We start from the raw sequence: 19,366 nt of genomic DNA on the forward strand, positions 1-19,366 counted from the left end.
GGAAGCATGCGCGGGTAGCATACAAAATATTCTGCGATTTGGCTTTGCTTCGTTAAGGAAGCCCATTGTGACTTTTGTGATTACTGCTTGTAGCCTAATTTTGCTTAATACTCGCCTCGCAATGTTCATTTAGAACTGCTCACTTACAACAGCGAAGCTGTACATGGCAAAGTTCTGGAAAACATTGCGTGCGTCTATCGAGCCGTGCAGCTCGAGAATTTCTCTCCATACGTGATCCGATACCGAAGATATTCCAATACCGGGCCGACCTGCGACGGAGGTGAAGCAAGCTTTAAGCACTCCGCCAACTTGCAAAAATGAGTTTAATATCTTAGGTTCAAATAGAACCCGTATCAGATATTAAGCTGATAAGAAGATATATTACACTTTCACCCGCGTAAGCCATGTCTACGTTCGCGCCACCCTCTCTTTGTCGGCGTTCCAAGGGCTTGCTTATCTCCTTTCTTCCCGCTCTGCCATGTTGGCGGTCCCGTAAGCATGCTGCCCGCCAGGACCACGAGGCGGAAAGAAATGCACACCGTCCATGTGGCCTCGATCCCGCAACTTCAGAACGTTTCACCGGAGCAACGGCCAGGTTTTACAGAGAATTTGTGGGGAACCAATTATGTGAGGAACCAATTTTGTGTGACCTGTGTTGTGTGTGATCGCTCCTGGTTTTCGACCGACCTCACCATCATTGCTGCACTGCGGGACGCCAACCAACGCACGATCGCCTTACGATAAAGCAGTGTGTGCTTTCGGAGTGCAGTGAAGTGCCTGTCTGTCCTACGTTCCGGTATTCGTTAGTATAAGGTGTCGTGCCGCGTTTTGCAACAATACATGGGTATGTATAGTCCCCGGTGCCTCATTATCTTCTGAGGCTCAACATCATGGAGGAATGACTAGTTGCGCCTTGTCTTCCATTTATGTACATACGGCGTTTGATGCATGGCAATGGACAGTTCGCTATTCAGGGGGCACGTACACATCTTCGCTGGTTATTCACTTTCACAGAGTGGAATGACACTGACTTTCTTTTTTTTAATTTCCAGTAATTCAGTGCATCGCTTCATTTCCGGTGCGCAACTAAATGTCGGCGCTGTCGACTGCGCCTGTGTGTAAACCTTGATATTTAGCAGTGACACTAATAATGTTGAATTATTTTTGGCATACTAAACAGCTCTTTTTCTTTACAGTGTTCTGAAAATGATAAAATCTGAGGTATTCAATGGCGGTAATCCTCGCCCTACATATAATCTTCAACGAGAGATTATCTTTAGGACGGTGCATATTCAAGAAGGTCGTTAAATATCAGGCAAATGGTGGCCTTGAAAATTTCTGCAGATTGACAGGGGCTCCGAATGTGGAAGTTACATATACATATGGTGGCAACAGCCGACGCTCAAGATAAAAAGAAACAAAAAATCATTTCGAGCAATTTTCCTATAGCCAATATGCGCGCAATCAAATAAGCAAAAAAAAAAAGCGCGTAAGTCAAGGAGCTGTCGTTGGCATTTCTCTCACTTCACGATATTTTTCCCCCGCGAGTAAATATTTTCTCAGGGGCAGGTTATAAAAAGGCCACCAGGCTTATAGCGCACTGTGGTGTATCGTTCTGCAGTTATGAATAAATGTCCGTCTGCTTACCTGTCCTTATCCCGAAGATCGATTTCTTTTCCGTAACTTCACTATACTGATATTACGGGTTTCTTTTACAGGCAAATTTATATGCGTACCCTGTACTAGCCATTTGCGATGGCTGTGCACACTGTAGGTAGTTAACTCGCCAATTATTGTGCGCGTGATATGTGGCTTGATTACGTTAACCTTCAGCCAGGTGGGTTTCAGCCTGTTTTGATCAGATTGTGATGTATGTCTCTATGATATTTATTTATTTATTTAATTTGTTCCAGGGGCTGGTGCTTCTCTTTCTCCTTCTGTATTGGTTTAAATGGTGTATGACATCTGTGCTTTAGTCGCTTGAACTGCATGTAGTACAGGCCAAATTAGAGTTACAGTGTGCTACCATATACAATAACTCTAGGCTGATGATGATGACGATTTATTGGCGTCCCCTTTGAAACAGGCTGGCGATAAAAAGTCGCCTAGCCTGCTTGATTTAATCAGGCACGTTATATGTGTTTTAATTCTAGCATTTTTGCATACGTCTCCTTAATCTTCTTTCTCTTCATCAAACCTCCTCTATCTACCTTGCAGCGCTACCTATGCCTGTAAGGGGTCCGGTCGTATCAATCTCTTTCTTGCTTTATTTTCCACCGATTTCTCTGAACGTATCTTGCTTATCTCTACTGCTGACTGTTTGATTCTTCCGTCCACTTTAAATTCAAGTGCTTCTGGAAGGTGTACGTTACCTACGGGTCTTAGTGGGTGGATCTCTGCGCATTGCCTTGAGATGTACAGAGTGGTCTCCGGATATTTGCCTCATCTTGTTGCAAATACTTGCTCTGGGATGTCTTTGCTCTTAGACAACCAGCTAGAGCCCCAATTAGCAACGCACTGCCCTTTGGTATCGCACAGATTTTTCCTTTTAATTTCTTTCTTGTCATTCTTGCAAATCTTCGTGGTCTATTTTGTTTACATTGATCTTTGCGTCCAATTCCTGTGTCTGTTTCTCTCGCTTTCTTTCTGATGGCCCCTGGTTGCCTATTTACACTTTCAATTGCCCTGCACTTGACGCGCAGAGTTGTCAAATTGCAACTCCGCGCGTTCTAGCAGCGGCAGCGCGTACTACACAGCGTGCGCCATGGCTTTCGAGATCGGGCTGATCTCGGAGAACCTGCATGCGTAGATAGAAGCTGCGGCAGTTCTGCGTTACGCTTTTGACCACTACCTCATCGACGGGTCAGGGGAGGGAGCGCTTCTTTCAACCGGTGTACGTTGGAAGAAAGGTTGATGATCAACGTCCCTGGGGAGCGCAAAACACATAGTAGCCTTTTTCACAGACTGGAGCCATGTCTCAGTTTTGGGTACGTCAACAAACCAATTACCAAGTAATTAATCATTATAACATGGAATTTGACGAATATGCTTTCCATGGCCAGAAGTTAAGGTGATCAAGTTGTTCGAATTTTCCTTGAGGTGGAATAGTGCTTGAGCTTTCTGGAGTCAAAACTTTGGTGGGGAACGGCAAGAAGAACGGAAAATGAAATCCATCGCTGCTAAATGCTTCTGCTGTACTAGACGCTCGTCGCACGTGACATCAACACACGCTCGATGGGCTACGGCGAAGCGTGACGCCTTCCCGCAGGCGACTGCGCTCGCCCCCTTGTCCGGCGCGCGCCAATGACATCCTCCTCGCCCTGCGAATGTGCGAGCACCCGTTGTCCGTGGTAGTGTTCGTAGTCCGTGGGTGCAGCCGACGCCACCTACAGGCTGGTGCAGCGCGCAGGAATCCCGAACTTCCCTCCCCCCTCCCTGTTCCAGCGCGGCATACCGCGCGCGGAGTGATCGATCAGCGCCGTTTGGCAATCGCTGTACGTACGTGTGCTTATACTCACGCATGCAGAGAAAGGACGGTCCAGCGCGCTCGAGTGCCTGTGTGTGTGCTCGCTATAGGGTTTCATCCCACCCGCATTTATTTGCTCGCACTATCAGCAGCCGTCACTCCTGACGAAACATTTGCTTTCGCCGGCACGTTCGCCGGGTGTCTTATTCGCTACCATTGAGGACGTCGTTAGATCGGCGACTGGTTCGCTTGTTGCAGCAGATGAGCTATGTTCGCACATCTCTCTATATGTGCTGGATAAGCCAAAAGTATTGACAAGCACGGAACAGAACTTATGCTTATATCTTTATTGTTTTAGTAGCAAAATGACTACAATTTATTGCTTTCTTTTTTCCTTGAAGTGCAGATAAAGTGAAGAAATTTAACGAGAAGACAAGGCCAGACCTATAAAAGAACCGATATAAAAATGAGTTCAGGAAATAAGAGGCCTATAAATCGTATAAACTGCTTAGACTGCCGGGACATTTCATATCATTTCTGCTGTAAAGGTGAGAAGCACACCAGAGGCCAACGTTCCGAACGCCTTCTCTACTTCCCCCTCGCTTTCCTCTGTCTCTCGGCCACTTTTCCTTACGCGCGCTGCCTTGTGTCCTTCACATTTACAGTGCAAATATCGGTATCGTATATTGTGCATGCAATAATTAAAAATGCTCTTGTAAACTACAGCAACTCGACATAAGGGCATGGTTACGTAAATAATGAACCCATCCATAGTTCAAGGCATGTGCCGTCGCACTAAGTTTCAGAGTGTATGATTAGCAGCGTCTCACTCCATCTATGGCACGTATACGTCATTGGATATTCTCAAATGGGGGGTCTTCAATATTTGCCACGTCATCTTAGTTTCGCATTCGGCATTCATTGGAGCACTGGATGCGTAGAACTAAGTGACACAGCTATCACATATCTTTATGAGGCTTAAGAGTGTTATAAAAGTGCACGATATAAATGATTAGGGATCTCTCTTCCTCATGGCTGTGAGTCAAACAGGAGGACTGTCTTCATGAAATTCCATTTATCTTTACGTTCGCCCTTCTGCTGTCATATTTCTTGTTTTATAGAGTTACGTGCGGTGAGTACCATCATCCTCGAGATAGCATCTCTTATTCCGTTGTTCGCATTTTTTGAGATATTTCCTGCTGGATCCGTGGCGGTACTTGATTTATCGCTTGGTGCAGAAAGGTGACGTTAATCTTCAAGGAAAATCAACTATTGAATTCGTTATTTCAGTCGCAATGCCGGCACGCGATCGTTTCAGGAGCACCCGCTTGTGTCAAACACGAGTGTTGTCGACTGCGAGTGTTGTCGGCATGTTTCCACTCGCAGCTGCGCCTTAAACTTAAGCATATATGCGTCGCGTTCAAAAAACCAAGGCAATTGCGCTGTTTGCGCAATGTGTTTCATAACTGTTCAGTTTTATAATTTATTCGTAGGCCACTACGCTGGGCGCCCGCTACTGCAAGCGAAAAACGACGAAATGATTACCTTGTTCAGGGGATCAGTCGGGCTTCTCCAGGCATATATGATTGATGACACCGCGGGAGCATTGGCAGCAAGGTCACAGTACTGAAGAACAAAAATGTTGTCACTCGCGGAATTTCGCTATTGCATCGCTTTGGATCTCCCTAGTGCTTAGTAGTGCAACAAACAGACTTATACGCTTTTGTTCTAAGCGTAGCTCTTTCATTTTAGACCACTTGGATGGTCGCCCACTCAACGAAACCAAAATTATTGGCCACTGTCATGCACGGACATCAGCGCAAGCGGCTATATGCGTCATTTTCTCATTTGTTGTAGAGCAGGCACAACGACACGGACACAATATTGATTCTGTGTGCGCGTTGTTCTGCCTGCGTATACAGCAAATTAGGCGCCTATAGCCAACAACCCCGTATAGCTTCCCTCATCGTCTATAAATGTGCTGTTGTTTTACCCGCAATAGACCGGATTGTGCGAAATATTGCGACTGTGCAACCCCGTCCACTCTGTGACGTTGCATGTCTCTTTATGTGACTCTGACACAGTGTGTGACAATGTGGCGTCTTCATAAACTGTGTGAAAGGCGTCCCATTATTGACCGGTACATTTTTCACTTATTCTCGCTCAGCACAAATGTCGAGTTACGTCATTAAAGCTTGCGGTGAAATGCCGCTTAAGTTCCGATTAAAACTTGTCAGCACTGTTAGCAATGCAGTGCCGACGAGTGCGCCGGTGCATCTTGCGACATTTCCGATCCTTAATAGGTGGCTCTCCATTAGAAAAGGCAGCCCGGTATATCTACGCTTTATTTTTAACGCTATTCCGCCGGCAGTGCGATTCTCGGTGGGGCCCGCTCATAATGGTTATGCGCACCGTACAAGCAGGGAAACGGCGAGAGAGCGGCAGGCGCGTGGTCGTGTGCACGGCTGCGCCCCCGGACCACGCCGCCGCTGTCCCTACGCCCCGCGGCGACTCACGGCAATTTACCTGCGCGGGCCGTCCGCAATCAGCCGAGGGCCTCGTTTCGCGACCGAGAAGATCGGCCTGGCGAAAGCGTAGCCCGACGTGACCGGTCTCCTTTCGCCTACGCTCTTCTGTCTCTCTTCCTCGTGGTGAGGCAACACGGATGTGCTGCGCAGCCGAGAAACGAGAAGGAAAAGTAGCTGTAATGAGGAAGCAAAGAAAAAAACAGAGGCGCGCACCCCTCTACACACTCACAGAATTGTGTAATTGTGTAATTGTTTTAGTTTTAACATGCTTCTCCTTCGCATTCTTTTTCTTTCTTTTTTTTACGGGAGGAGGGGTACATGTCATGCCCCTATTGCGAGAAATAAACGTGTCATAATTACTGTAATCATCTCGACTTCGGCGTCTCCCCCTGTTCTTGCGTGTGTGACTGTTGGCTTTGCTGAAAATCGTCTCCGCCTTACGCGAAAATAGAAACAAAGGAAGATGAAGAGTGCATAACCTCAGTTCTTGCTCAGCGGTCACGTAGCCTTTGGCAGCTGAGCTGAGAGGTCGTGGGTTTTGTTTCCGGCCATTGTACGTCCACGTTCTGAGGAGGGCTGACTGCGAAAAACGCGAGTTCAGAGGTCGCGTGTGCGGAAAAGAAGGCACACTGACACACAGATTCCAAATGTCTCCCTTTCTGTCTATGTTATCCGCGCTATTTGACTGTTTCTGATGTCAAATCAAGTTAGCCAAGTATACCTTTCTGAGCAAAGTGCTGAACTTACGGAGCTCCAGGGGGCTACGTTGATCCGGCACTATCTTCTGTGAAGTCTTTCGTAGCCCGTTTTTATGAAACGAATTCTTCTGTACGCGACATAAGCTAACACGTAAGCGAGGCAACGATGCACGCGTTGTTCTGGCGTGTTCTTTAACGTGTTCACCTAAGTCGCTCTTAAGCTTTCCCGTCATATGTACAGTACGCACCAACTTGACCGACAACGCGTGTACCTAGTTCAATTGTGCTTTTAGAAGCTGTGCCACTATCCATCATCTACTAAGTGCTGCTAATCGATCATCATTCACGACAGAACTAGTTGTAAGGGCACTTAGCGAAGCTTTCTGTTGGAAATCATCCAACGTCTGGAGTCTTGGACGCCGTACGAGAAGTGTATCCGCTCCGACCGAAGTGTACCTCGCGCTGAGCGTGACAGAAATTGGCGTACTTCGTTTTGCAAACAATGAAAAGTTGGTAACTCCTTGAAGCGGAGTTTTGCTCCCGTACTCCGCCGTGGAGCACATTTACTCTACTTATGCCCGATGGGAGCGAACGTACTCCACTGGAAGCTGTACGAAAACTCCGCAAAATGGTGTCTAATATGATACCAACATTTACTCCCGAAAAGGATTTTCTGTGAAGCCGTCCGGTCTTCGAGTGTCAGACGGTGCGGCGGATGTTGCCATTGGCCCGCTTTGAGAAGACGGAAGGTGTTTAGTGCTTCGTCTACCACAGTGGCTCAGTGACGTTGGCGTTGCGCTGCTTAGCACTAGGTCGCGGGTTCGTTTCCTGGTCGCGTAGTACTCATTTCGACGGGAGTGTAATGCTTAGAAAAACTTTAATTCGACAAGAGACGATACGAGCACTGAGTCACAATCACGGCACAATTCCACCAGGTGTAATGCAAAAACGTTCGTGTGCCGTGCTTTTGGTGCACGTTAAGGTCTCCAGGTGGTCAAAACTAATTTGGCTGCATCCACTACAGCATCCCTCATGACGCACTGCTTAGCTTTGGGAAATTCATCACCGAATTTAATTTCAATTTATTGAATGGCTGATCATGGTCACCATCATCACAATCATCACCATCACACTTCCTTAGTATTTCTTTCCATTTTTTTTTTCAAGAAAACGCAATGACAAGAAACTAAAAGCTGCACAGCAACATGTTTACAATTTAACCGCTCCTTTCGGCAGTGGTTGTGGTTAAGGCATCTCATATAATACAGCTGCGTCCACCACTCGTACATTACGTCTAGAAGAAGAAAAATGAAAGAATGGAATTGCAAGGGGGTTAAGAAGAAGAGAAATCCGATTTGCTACCTCACACTGGGGGTGCATGCGACAGTGGGGCGGAGAAAGATAAAGGACTAGCGAGAGATACGGAGCATTTGCACACGATCACTCTTGTTCACAGCACATGTTAACAGTTAGCGCTTCTCGGTGTTAGATTGATCATCGCCTGCTCCTGTTGGGCCTCCGCAGGTCCTATGCCCGTGACGATCACATCATCATTGTACATAACCACTGGGTACACTGTATATATGGAGCATCATTTTATGCATGTAACAATTAGTTTATGTGTAACTGTGCTTTTCCGTAGGTCTATGTCGCTATATGATAGTGAGTGAGGACTCGGACACTACTTTGCGAACGTCCCGTGTATACAATGCTTCGTTTCTTGTATATGTTATCGTCCTGGTGGAATTGTGCCGTGATTGTGACTTAGTGTTCGTATCGTTTCTTGTGGAAATAAACTTTTTCTAAACACGTGACGATCACCTAGCGGTTGCTGGCTATAACTTTCCCAATAGGTGTTACGCGAATCTTTGTATCTTACCCACATTAAACTATAGCTGTATCTGCACGTACGCAGCTGTACGTACAGATACAGCTGCTCACCTGTGGCTTACGTGCAGTCTATGATACGTTGTTGCCGCTACGTGATATCTTTTAATTTCTAACTGTGCGCCTTCTTGCATTCGCCTCCAGTAAAAGTGGGCTTTAAGCTTGCCTTCAACAAAGCACATGCTGCGCACTCGAGCTGGTGGGCTCTGACCATGAATGCGTTGTCCCTTACACTTTTTCAATAGATTGTACTTTTCCGTGCTTGCACCATGGTTAACGTTGAAAATTTATTCCGCCATAGTATCATATATCAAGCAAGGAATTGAGGTATTGTTTTGTTGTTCATGTAAAAAATCTCCCCCAAAAATATTTTTTTTTAATATCAGGCGTGCTGTTCACGTAAGCTTTTTTTTAAGACTGTCGATAAGTCCTTACAAATGGTTTGTATTTTGATTCCGTACTACCAACTTGCTCCTGAAATGTTGGTGCTTTACATATCCCGTGCACTTAACATGACACCGGAGAATGAAAATCCTTTTGAACTAGTAGTTTTGCCACAAACCGTTGAAATGTGCTGAAGATCTGAAGCGTCTTGAAGCACTTAAATTTTAGGCTTCGTCGAATCGCTTTCAAATGTCTCTCTCTCTCTCTCTATTTTCCTTTTGATAAGTTATTTGAAATTTGACAAGTGTTTCGAAATTGTCGTTCCATCCGACTGCACTCTCTATGCAACCCGGGCAGTTCTTATTAGTTTTGTTTTTTCGTTCGTGTTAGCGTCACCGGCCATCCAGTTGCTTAAGAACACACTTACTCGAAGCAGACGGCGAAAGCCTTTGAAGTCTTCTTCTAAGAAGCTTCCATTTAGGTAATGCATCATACGTCCAGCTCAGTAGTGATAACGTACAGCGCGGATTATACGATCGAACGTTGGCCTCTTGGGAAGCCGACCCCATGCCGGAGGTCCGCAGGGTATTGCATATCCTCAGAGTGCAGTGCTCTTTGCAATTCGGCGAAAGTAAATTATTATGGAAATTCGAATGAAATCCATCTCTATGTTATTCCTTGTGACTGAAGGTATTAGCAGAACGAATGCCATAATTGTGCTTCTTTAATTCAATTTCTTTTTTTTTCTTCTTTCGCTCTCCTTTTTTTTGGGCGTCTGAAGCGAGCGTGCGCGCCGTAACTTGGGATCTTGAAGTGCAGCCGCTTGAAGTCGCGCCTGCCAGGGAGAAGATCGTCTTTCGCGGAGCATCCAAGTGCGCAGTTCCAAGCACGCGTGAGTGTTTTTTTTTTTTTTTTTGGGGGGGGGGGGGGGGTGTCCTATTAATTCCTTTTGCCTGCAGGCACGGCTCGAGATAGTAATCTGTGGGAATTTACGACGTTCGTCCTAGCTGCTCGTTGATGGCCGGCGACGGCGTCGAATCGCTCCGTACCGGCCCGTGCCTCTCACTGCGCCATGTCAATCACGTTCGATTCTCTTCGCCGACCGGATGCGAAGTTCTAGCGTGGGCCATTGTGCCGAGCCTGCAGCAGTCAGCGGTGAAGCCCCAAGGCGTATCTTTGCTGCCTATTCCTAAATTAGAGGTGCCGTCTTATAGTTTTCTTTCACTCTCTTTTCTTCGCTGAGTGTTGTGTTTTGTCTACAGGTAGAATGGTCTAAGTATGGGTGCACTGGCACCGATTCAGAATTCAAGCGTTAGGCTTGACGCTACTTGGGAGAAAGAAAAAAAAATAAGCATCAAGAAATGACGCAGTAGCGGAAAGCTGACGTTTACGTGCTGGTGCAACGATAAGATAGCTTAGAAAGCATATAAAGAAATCAAAGTGGTAACAAGGCAAATCAAAATATTAGCCAAACGTGCGCGTTTTTTGGTAATTTGCAAAAGAACGCATGAGAGTTAGCTGCGTTTGTTTCAACAATAACTCCTTACACTGTGCTCCTTCGCATAGTTTCTTCGCACCCATTTTGATAACACTTTTGCACTTGTGGTGAATGAGAGCACTCAGAATACTGACACTTTTACTGGCAAACTGCTACAGTTTTACCACTCCTTCCGTTTTCTTGCTTTGTTTTTTTTTTTTGTTCTTTCTTTCTCTTTTTGGTAGATACTAGCTTGTACTCTTTAGGAAGATGTAAGAAACGAAGCTGGGCAGGCCATGTAATGCGTAGGTTAGATAATAGGTCGACCATTATGGTTACAGAATGGGTGTCAAGAGAAGGGAAGCGCAGTCGAGGACGGCAGAAGACTAGGTGGGCTGATGAAATTAAGGAATTTGAAGGCGCTAGCTGGAATCGGTTGGCGCAGGACAGGGGTTATTGAGGCGACATAAATGATGATGATGATGATGATGATGATGATGATGATGATGATGATGATGATGATGATGATGAACGCGTTTAACAGCTTCACTTTTTAGATTTAGCCTGGAGGAGCTATGCCGTTAAACGGTGCCTGGCGTGGCATCTAGTAGTGCTAGAAAAGTGGACCGTGCTCGAGGCGAACCAATCCGCTGGTCGTCGCGGTGTAACATGATGAGGGACATAAAAAGGACAGGAAAAAGAAGTTACCTGTAAGAACAAAGTCTAGTATTTAATTTTTATGGAAATGTGAAGTTTGTTCCTAGATTACAAGTCCGATAACGTCATTGTGACGTCGTAAATTTGGCAATTCTATCGCATATTCTTTTTCCCTTCTTTGTCTTCTCTTTTTGCGCAGGATCGCTTACGAAGCTTTACAAGTTGTTTTCGTTTCTTGCTCATCTATGATGGCAATGTCCTACTTTCTTAAATAACTACACTGAACCAAAGGTCGTAAGATGACACAAAGAGCTAGTCTAGGAAATTAATTTAGGGCATCATCGCGCGTCCTTCGATCGCCCCTCCGTTGTTATGTTTACATAAGAAGCTTCGGCTCTGCCTGAACTGACATGCCTAATTATTTCGAAATGAGCGCTTGCCACTCCCTCCTATTTCTTACCGCACATTTTCTATAGTGAACGTAAAATAATTTAGAAGGACAACGCTCCTGTTCTTGCCTTTAATGCTGCATTTATTTGTGTAAGATTAAACCAAAAGACAAATATTGCGGAAGTTTTACTTGTGAGCGTTCTAGAAATTGTGCTGATGACACTGCAAACTCTGAGCCCACAATGAGCAGCTAGAATATTATACATTAAGATGTCGGAAAGTAGTCAAAGTCCTGCACTATATATTTAATGCTTCTAGAAACATACATTTACTATTCTTTATAACCGAAAACAGTTACCCATTATGAATCATCATGGAAGAAAAAATATTGCGCGAACACTTTGAACTGACCTTGGTACACCGCGGATGTATTTAGGGTATAAAGAAGGAAATTACGCTCACAGGAAAAGATATTGAAAATATATTGACTCCTAAGCTTGTAAGTTCAGATAAAACATTATATTCTGCCGTAAATTTCACCTGCTCCGGGCGCAGCCCCGGCCCGCCTTGTTTGTTGTTGCGGTGCCACTCGCTGCCACTGCGTAACTATTGTGCATAAACCCTTTCTGACGTGTCCCCGTAACATCTGTGATGGCGGGACGGGGCGCAGCTCGTCCTCTTTCTCGCCTGCTATGCAACGTCTTCTTCGTCCGCAGGGCAGGTGGCTCGTAACAGTAGCACTGGTCGGCGCTGTCCTTATTATATTTTTAGATACCGGCAGTCTTGCTGTTTGGGGTATCTTTCAGTTGTCTCATCATCATCGTCACAACTTGTCGGGGCAACTTGTTAAATCTGTTGAAATACATCATCGGGGAACGTGTTACAGCTGTCAGCTTAGAAAAGTATCCAATATAGAAAAAGCGCAGTAATGGGTTGAAAAGCAGTTAGTATGCGTGATAGTAAAGTTTTTTTGCAACGGGTTCATTATTATGCAGCTGTAGTTAGGACACGAATATATATAACACGATTACGCGCAGTAACAACGCTACAGCTCATGACTCCGAACAGTAATACATAGTTTTACGTAATACATACCTATGCGTAAGCATCAATTTGGTAAAAATCAAGCGGATTTGAGGTCTTGTTGCTATTATGTGCCACGTCCACACGCACAACGAGAACAGCGGACTTATTATTTATTGAGGAAACCATAATCATTACCTTAATGGACAAATCGGAAAAGTCCTCCGCAAAAGCTGGCACCACTCTGGCGTGTAGAAGCTAAGTTTGCGCTAAAACAAACTGTCATATGCATACGAGACAGCACCGGACCACAGTGGCCTATGAAGAACTTACAAGCAAGCCTGCACACCATGCAGCACGACACCGCTGCTTTGTAGACCCCAGGTGTCACCAGACCCCTCTAGTGTACACATCAGGAATCAACAGACCACTCAGCTCTCCACCCTAGGAAACGTTAAGAAGCACTAGAAAACACAAGATCGGTCTGGCGTATTCTTCAGTTGAGGTATCTTTATAAACTTATCTTAGGATTTATTTTTCCCATTTGACTGTAGGTTTACGCTGGCAAGTAATATTTTTGTTGTGGCTCCAAGTACAATAATCAACGCTCATCTTGAGAACCAAGAAGTTCGGTACCCCGAATTCCGGCGCCGCACATCGTAACTCGCGATTCCTCCATGGGAGATTCATCATGCTGATCGCCCAGCGTGGTTATAAAAGGCTGTGGTGGCGCGTCCGGGGTAACGGCCCGAGAACATGCCGCAGCTCAATCAGGACAGGTCTATCTATCACACGTATCAGATTTCCAATATTCATCCGCTACCACGACGCATACGTGCTAAGGGGCGAAGGCGAGAGTGCTTCTCTGAGCTCCTTGGTCGAGCTCCATCCCAAGATGGCTAGGTGAAAGAGGAGAGAGAGAGAGAGAGATAGGAAAGGAAAGTAAGAAACGGTGGACATTAGCGCTGATAAAAATTCTCTTCTGAGCTCAGCTTTCGTCAGGTGCTTTTGACTGATTTACGAGGCACTCAACCCGACTCCGTTTAAGTGCCGACCGGTACTATAACCATTTCCTTCCCGCCTTAACGGCCCCCTCCCTCTCTCTCCCTCCCCCCATCTCTTTTAGACGGGCTTTGTGGCAGAGGAAGGTTCGTTGCACTTTTCTTTCGGATCCACTCCATACGCACTCATTTGCTTCTCTGAAATTAACTTTTTTCTTTCGTTTTATTTCTGTTTTCGTATTGGTTGTTGGGCGTTTTCGTCTTTCTGGAAGCTTTAATACGCGCGTCTTGAATGTGATGCCTGTACACTTTCATCTCGGCGAGGCACGCGAGGGATGGCGACATCTCTGACTGCCTCCAAACGCTGAATTTATTTTTCCTTTTTTTTTTATTCTGCTCGTGCCGAGCTGTTGTCGTCTGACCGGGTTTATTAATCTGGGCCTCCTCCTTACGTCTTTCAACAATGTTCTCCCGCCTCGATGTTTTTTGTCTTCGCATTCAGACATGCCGTGCATCCGCCTGCGTTGCTATCCGATGCTTGCTGTTTGTATGCTGCCAGCTGTGCTCATTTTCATGCTTGCTGGGAGTGGTTTCGTGTCTGCGTCTTTTGGTTGCTTAGTTGCACGTGTATTATTAGTTTCACTGTTGTCACGGGCTCCCATCATCCGGTTATTCACATGTAAACTAATAGGTGAAAAAAAAAACTCGAAGGACACCTTTACAACATTTACTAATGGAACTATGAGAAAGTAGAAAGGCCACGAGTGAAAACGAAAAAGCAAGTTTCACCTTAGGAGCCATCGTCTAACCGGCATTATGAATTATCCTGCATCGACGGAGCTTCTAAGAAGGTGGTGCTTATGTCGAGGTACTATAAAATTAGGATGGCGTCCCTTGACATATATGGGGTTCTTTTCATAGTCGGTCTTGAATCACAGCCGAGAATTCTTGCTAAATATTAAAAACGTTTTCAAAATACATTTTTCCTACGAAAGCAGAAGTGCGAATGACCGCACCGGCTACTGCCCTGATATTTGCTTCTCTGTGTCACCGACTGCGTTTTTAGGAAACAAAATTTGAAATACATACATCTCCCAGCGCACCGATCATCCATTCAAAGTATACCCACCCCATTGCAGGGCTAACTTCTTCGAATTCTCTCCTTTGCTTCTAAATATTAAGCTTTGAAATGAACTGCCGAAAGAGGTTGCGTCTATCAAAAATTATGATGCATTTTGTGCCGCTGTATCTTCTATATATGCCTGCGCCTTCTTTCGTGTTTTTTGTATTATCTGCGAGTGTGCACTAATGTACCCCCCCCCCCCCCCCCCCTTATGTAATACACCTGTGCAGTCTTTAAGGGTGCTGTAAATAAATAAATAAATAAATAAATAAATAAATATTGCGCAGATACCGCAAGTACAAATCAGTGTGGCTTTTAAGGTTGTGTGCGGGGCCACATGGTCATGTTCAGTCGCTAACTAAATCAAGAAACACAGCAAGAATTTTTTTTGCCGAGAGAAAAATTTCCTGACATTGCTGAAGCCCATCTTTTGCCTGGCGTCAGAATTTTTGCCGTTGCGACCGATAATTTTGTTGCGTACTCTAATGTGATGTCGCTGCAATAATTAGTTAATGTTATATCGTATAGGAATAGCAATATTTTCCGTAAGCGTAACGTCTCGCCGCTACCGAAGCGCCTATCGTGACCATGTATAGTTGTGTTGTTACTACGGCAAGCTTTGTATTTCGCATAGGCATTGCAGCGTTGCGACACAGTGGTTTGAGTATATGGCATATATAAGCTGAAAATGGTTTGTTGTAGATTAAGCCTAGAAGCGTCCCTATAAGTAATTGGGCTGTAGTTATATGTATCGTTCACAATAGCATTTTTCGAGATTCGATACATCTTGTCCCATTGAACCACGCTAACTGTGGCGGTTGCATTTCGCGATAGGGTTTAAAACGTAATAGCAGATAAAACGTAGGAGCTGTTTTGTCACAGGCTTCTGTCGTCTGGGTTTAAGGGTCAGAACGAGCTACAAGCACGCTCCTGCAGATTTTTTGTTTGTTTGTTAGAAATATACGATCACTTGTTATTGTGTTCATTTGGTAGCTGTCTTACAAATGCAGCCTACGATATCTCATATTTCCTCTGTACCATCATCTATACGCTAGCGAGTTTGTTTGTTTGTTTGTTTGTTTGTTTGTTTGTTTGTTTGTTTGTTTGTTTGTTTGTTTGTTTGTTTGTTTGTTTGTTTGTAACCTCTTCTAACCACTGGAGTGTCAACGAGATATGAAGACCCGGTGCAGGTAATGACGACAGTCGGACCTTGTAGGGCCGCTTAACCATTATTGATGAAAATATCTGTCCTTCTGACGTGACCTTTCAATGCCGAAGCCCAAGCGAGGGATCGAAGGGAATGCCCCCATCATGTCCACCTGTGCGTGCGTGCGCCTGCTTGTTTTGCCTGTGAGTCTCTGCGCTTCGTTGCTCTTGTCCCTCGTCAACTAATTGGTCTCTTCCGGAAATGCCAGTTTGCGGCTTATCTTCTGCAGTACACCGTGTGATAACAAACGTGCTTTTTCTCTTGCCGAAAACACGTTCATCCCGACTTGTGCTCAATGCCAGGTCCTTTTGTACGTCGCGTATGTTTGGAACCCCAACATTATCTGACGGCTGCCGTGGCTGACGTTGTTTACCGCCTAGTCATAACGTACAAAAGGGCTACTTGAAGGCTAGCTCAAGTGACTAACGATAGTCCCTTCCTTCAGTAGCCCCCCATCTCTGCAGCAGACGAAAAGAAGATACTGAACGAAGAAATGAAGGTACGGACACTTCATGAGCTTGCATGGATATGTCTAGGTGCACAAATTTCGCTGTTTCTCATCCTTTGAGAGCGAGAGCGTAGTGGTAAACAAATACTAGACAGAGATCTCAGCAAAGTTTGTCGCTGCAAGTAGCTTAAATTAACGTTTTGTGTGATAGGCATCGATCATTAAGAGAGCAAGGAGGGTGCAGCCACGTTAGTGGACCGTTTATAGTCGGCTGTAGTTTGATGCGAAACGCGTAAGTAACTACACTGCCTTTAACTGCAGCTGCACTTCACGTTGAATAGCCCTACATAAATCGAACACTCAGGCTGTTCACATGCTCTTATGCCTCAGTCGGCCTCTGCTCTTATGACCCTTCCGCCACCGTCACCTTCGTTGTCGACTCCCATTGTTCCGTAGAAGTAGATATAACGAAAATTAAAGAACCTATATTTTGGTCAGTTTCGAGCCTGGTGACTCTCTAATGATTTATAGCACCAAAATGTTTTGCTTTTTTGCATGAAAAAATGCAGCAGACCCAACGAGTTGAAATGTATGTACACCGAAGCTTTGTGTCAATGCAGAAAAAGTCGAAACACGAGTTTGTGTTTATGACACGGAAGGCATTATTCAGGCATTAGAGGGAGACTACTGCAATACCGCTGCCGGCGGATTCGCGTAGGCGACCTTTCTGGTTCTTCTTTGTTTTTTCCCCCGCACGGCCGGCACCGCCACTGCCGAGGTGGTGCTCATTTATTGGCACGCCCTTTGAAACGGTGCGGGGACATATCGGCACCTAGCCTGCTTGAGTTACTCAGCTATGCTATCAGTGATTTCTCTTTTTTATTGAGGACGGATGGATGGATGGATGCTATGAGCGTCCCCTTTGAACGGGGCGGTAGGTTGCGCCACCAAGCTCGTGTTAATATTTTGCCTAATTTCCTACCTATGCTAAAAAGAAAAGAGAAAAATGAAAGGAAAAAAGAAACCCACGAAGAAATCCCATCACCAAACTTTCTAAACCCATAATGAGAACCTTGTTTTTGTACGCCTCCATTGTTTATCATTTCCCTAATTTTCTTCCACCAATCTTCCAATCGCCTCTTACTAATCTCTCTTGCAGACATGTATACTTTCCCCCTGCTTTTGTTGAACCCAAGGGCTTCAAGGAGGCCAGAGGTGTCTAAATCGACCGCTGGGCAGATATCTTCACATTCTAATAAAACATGCTCCACCGCTTCCCTATAGCTTTACCGCAGCAAGCACGTGCTTCTTCTTCCTTGTTGTATCTCGCTTTATAAGTGCGTGTTATAAGGCATCCTGATCTCGCTTCAAAAAGTAATGAGCTTTCCTTTGGGTTATCATAAATTATTTCTTTGCTGATCTGGTTTTTTCCTCTTTAGTTACTCATAGTAGGTTCCTCTTCTATTTTCTTTCTCGCCCTCTCTTGTGGATGTTAGCCTGGCCCAGTGGTTGGCACATGCATAAAAAGCTTCTTAACCGGACTTTGCGTTCTGACTGACGTATTGTTGGTAGTATTTAAAAATTATGGGCTTGCAGTAAGTTGGCAAGCTATAAAATACCATTTCGTATTGCACCTAAACCGCCAGCGTCATAAATGGACAGGGAATTTATAAAACTAGTCAGAGAAAGCCTGGGAGAGTTCAAGGAATAGTACAATGCCAACATAGTAGGCACCCCGCATATGATGAGTCGGCAGGTTTTGCAAAAGGCGGAACTCGAACTGTGTACGGTTGGCATTATTATTATTATTGTTATTATTACTATTATTATTATTATTATTATTATTATTATTATTATTATTATTATTATTATTATTATTATTATTATTATTATTATGAACTAGTTTCCATTCAAACGGCTGTTTCGTGTTACGTCTCTGCTTTGCTGCGTTTATATCAGCAATCAAGCATTACTAATGTTCCCGGGTCGTTGTTCTACGAGAACGCAAGACCTCTACTGAAACTACGCTACAGAGATGTTGGCAAAGTGCCGTCTGTCATCTGAGGGGCTCGCACTTCATCATCGGCGGTCACATGGGCGGAGCAGGAACGGTTCAGCATTCCACGTTTTTCCGAGCCTGCGCATTAACAGTGCCGCACAAACGCCGTGCAGTAATGCACAACGCATTAGGAATACCAAGACAAACGCTTATGCATAAAGGCATGTTGCAGGCGCACGTTCAAGTTCTTAGTAGCAGCTAAGAGCGCGGTCAGCATTATGCATAATAGAAATTCAAGCGCAAACAAGTCAATAATTATAAGCGACTTACAGGTTTGCGCTTTGCCTTAATTCAGGCTCCGATACATACATCACTTTGAAACGTCATCTACAGTATGCTCAGAAATCAGCTGAAGAGCTTATGTATATCGAACTCCCATGTAATTCCGTGTAGCGGGCACTCTGACCAGTTCTTTTTGTTGTTGTTATCACGCTTTAATTTATGATGATGGTATGTCTTTGTCAAATACGATACACGGTGCTATCCCGTAAAAAAAAGTGTTAGTGAACATACGAGCGTTCGCTTAAGGCAGCGTTCGCAAAGACGCGTCCAAGGATGCCGGGGAAGACACTTGGCCACGCAGTAGTCGTGTAAGGCGTCCTCGTACTCCCGGGCGTCGACCCGACGAAGGTATAAATCTTCGTTTGTGCCCCGTCTCGCCAACACTGCTTGTACGCACGGAAGCTTGGCCGACGTCCAGCGCCGACGTCGTGGCTTTTTTCCTCCCGTACGGAGCTGTACAAACAAACTGACCAAAAAAAGAACAAGAGCATGCCGCTCGTTTTCCCTGTCTCTTCGACCGAAGAGACGTTGCGCCTAATCCGAGCGCTATCTATAATTGCATCTTACGTGAACTGAATAGCGCGGTTGTATGGATATGTGTGCCGTGGCTTCACGTGTGTACAGCTGAAAGAACGGACGATGACTGCAACGAAAGCATGATGAGCTTGTTTTGTTTGTTTAACGTGCTTTCTAATTTGTGGAGTTGATATTCATGCACATCTTTGCTTTCCTAATG

The 19,366-nt window shown here is 45.1% G+C and overlaps 1 protein-coding gene and 1 pseudogene across 3 annotated transcripts in view; one reads left to right on the forward strand and one right to left on the reverse strand.

Moving 5' to 3' along the window:
* The window catches only part of dnc (phosphodiesterase dunce), a 683,519-nt gene that overhangs the window by 320,956 nt on the left and 343,197 nt on the right, over window positions 1–19,366 (forward strand). The window lies entirely within an intron of this gene.
* LOC126539661 (U2 spliceosomal RNA) lies at window positions 227–406 on the reverse strand (annotated as a pseudogene).

This window comes from Dermacentor andersoni, chromosome 11 (assembly GCF_023375885.2).
Source record: "Dermacentor andersoni chromosome 11, qqDerAnde1_hic_scaffold, whole genome shotgun sequence".
NCBI lineage: Eukaryota > Metazoa > Arthropoda > Arachnida > Ixodida > Ixodidae > Dermacentor > Dermacentor andersoni.